Source organism: Aotus nancymaae, unplaced genomic scaffold (assembly GCF_030222135.1).
Source record: "Aotus nancymaae isolate 86718 unplaced genomic scaffold, 86718_ANA_hifiasm-v0.15.2.pri h1tg000604l, whole genome shotgun sequence".
Lineage (NCBI taxonomy): Eukaryota > Metazoa > Chordata > Mammalia > Primates > Aotidae > Aotus > Aotus nancymaae.
Genome location: NW_026989019.1, coordinates 25,001 through 27,804, shown reverse-complemented (window position 1 = coordinate 27,804; position 2,804 = coordinate 25,001). Strand labels below are relative to the sequence as shown.

General features: G+C 50.6%; 1 long non-coding RNA gene across 1 annotated transcript in view; it reads right to left on the bottom strand.

The window, feature by feature from the left end:
• Nucleotides 1-1,264: 1,264 nt before the first annotated feature.
• LOC135273247 (uncharacterized) overlaps nucleotides 1,265-2,804 on the bottom strand; it is a 21,049-nt gene continuing 19,509 nt past the window's right edge. Inside the window, exon 3 of the long non-coding RNA XR_010341044.1 lies at nucleotides 1,265-2,209. This is a non-coding gene — a long non-coding RNA (uncharacterized LOC135273247). The remainder of the gene's footprint in view (nucleotides 2,210-2,804) is intronic.

The following is a 2,804-nucleotide window of genomic DNA, read 5'->3' as shown; positions in this document are numbered from 1 at the left end:
TCCTCATAAAGCCCAAGGAGAAGAGTCTATGCATGCGCATGAAAGACACCAACAAACAAAGAAACACAAAGTACTGATAAAAGAACCATAGGGCCCCCACCAGGGTGGAGGTTCCCAAGGCAACGAGGGAGAGAGGGAGGGGCCTCCAGATGGGAGGAAGAGAAACCGGTTGCCCCAGGCTCTGTGAAGTCGTCAGGCAGACCTCCCTCCGCGCCACCTCGATTTTCCATTACAGTGGCCGCTAGGTGATGCGCGAAGACATTTATATAAAAGTGTCAGTGTTTTTATGCTTCACTAAATGATAAGGCCTATGTTCAAACATCATCATCTGCCTCACTCATTATTTCTCTTTCTCAGTGCCTGAACACACCCAATAGCAAGCACCAGGTAGAGGCTAAGACCCACAAAAATGGAAGCATCCTTCAAGTTTATAGGACATTTAACCATACTAAGCCCACTGTCAAAAACAATGTAAATTATACTCCTCCTGCAAAAGGCCAACTTATATGGCAAATATGTAAAAACCCTGGCATACAGGAAAAAATGAATACATGACAGTCTAATACATTATCCCGCTTTGTAGATAGACTTATCATTCCACTAAGTATTAACTATAGTTCCAAGCACTGAATCTGCTTAATAACCAAAATGTAAAGACCTTACCTTGTGGTTTGTAATGTCTCATTAACAGAAATGTGAACTTTGATAACAGTTTAACTAAAATATTTCTTTATTTCAAGCTATCAGATGACATTGACATATTTGCATTTTCTATCTGTGTATACGTAATGACTTTCTTCAAGGCTTCAAGATCAGGATTGTCTTATGCCTTTGCATCACGGACCTAAGAGACCCCAATTATTTGAAGATGGGATGGGGACAAAATGTGGGTCCCCGTAGTCCCTACTCTGTGCAGCATCCATTAGATGACCACCGTACATATCACCAAAGTAATGACAGTAAGTCCTAAATCCAAAGTGCAACTTTAATACTGCAATTCCAAAAAAAATAAAGCTGTATACAACTCTTGGAATAACTCACCCAAATAAATAGCTTTATAACAGACAGACAGACAGACAGACAGACACACACACACACACACACACACACACACACACACAAAAGACCTAGCTAGATGCTTGCAGATGTCAGCACGGAAAAGAAGGGAATCTTGGATCGCTCTGGGTCGGGGTGGAGGTTGGTGGGGGGAGCGGCTCAGGCACGCCGCATCACCAGCCTCTCCCCGATCCCTCTCCCTCTCGGGCCAGGTCGTTTCTGGGCCCACCCAGGGAATCCTCTCAGGTGGTGCCCACCTGCAACTAGTCGACCAGAGCCCCCAGGGGACACAGCCTAGGCACCCGCCCATGGGTTCATATGGAACTTCAATTCCCCTAGACAACAGGAAGAGGAGACCAGGGGCGGGGGCGTGTGGACGGAGGGAGGCTAGGGGTGGAGATGGGACCCATCTAAGATGGAAGTCCAGTCCATAGCGTTTCCGAGTGGGCGCCAGACCCACCACCTCAGAGTGGCAATACCTGTCACAGGGAAACGAAGGTCCGTGAAATCCACGCTCCCGGAGACAGCGTGGATTTCACGGGGAGAAGAAGACAGCTTGCAGCACGCTACCTCCTGTCCCGGGGTCAAGTTTTCACTCCCAAATTTCGCATTTCTTCCCCCCCTCAACAAAGTTCCGCTCTCGTTGCCCAGGCTGGAGAGCAGTGGCACGATCTCGGCTCGCCGAAACCTCCGCCTCCCGGGTTCCAGCGATTCTCCTGCCTCAGCCTCCCGAGTGGCTTGGGATGACAGGCACGTACCTGTATAATCTCAGCAACTCGGGAGGCTGAGGCAGGGGAATCGCTGGAACCCGGGAGGTGGAGGTTGCAGTGAGCCCAGGCTGTAGCGTAGCGTGGTGCAATCTCAGTCGACCGCCACCTCCGCCTCTCGGGTTCAAGCGATTCTTCTGCCTCAGCGTCCCGAGTAGCCGAGACTACAGGCGCACGCCACCACGGCCAGCTAATTTTTGTATTTTTAGTAGAGACGGGGTTTCACCACGTCGGCCGGGATGGTCTCGATCTCTCAAGCCCGTGATCTGCCCGTTCCATCCATGCTCACGCCTGTCATCGCAGCAGTCTGAAAGGCCGACGTGGGAGGATGGCCGGAGCGCCAAAGTTTGAGATCATCTCGAGCCGTCAGTCGACACCACCTCCGCCTGTATAAATTGATCATCATCATCATCATCATCATCAGCAGCAGCAGCAGCAGCAGCAGCAGCAGCAGCATCGTCAAAATTTAAAAAGGAATATATGTGTCCAGAGTGCGGGCCACAAAGCGAGACCACGTGCCGATGTCTTGGTCCAAAGCGTTGAGGCTGGAGTGACCCTGGGCTACAGAGCGAGACCCTGCCTTTAAAGAGAGACAGACGGGGGCGAGGGGGGGTGGCCGATGTGGGGAAGGGGGGGGAGAGAGAGAGAGAGAGAGAGGGGGGGAGAGAGAGAGAGAGAGAGAGAGAGAGAGAGAGAGAGAGATGCGAGCCTGCCTCGATGGAAAGAAAAATGTGAGCCTTCCCCCAAATAAATAAAATAAAATAACTAATTAAATAAATGCATGCATGCACGCACGCATGCGTGCGAGGGAGCCTGCCTCTAAATAAATCGATTGATAGATAAATAAACAAATAGCCGGGCACAGTGGCTCAGGCCTGTAATCCCCCAGCGCTTTGGGAGGCTGAGGCGGGTGGATCACCTGAGGTCAGAACATCGAGACCAGCCTGGCCAACATGGTGAAACCCTGTCTCTATTTAAAAG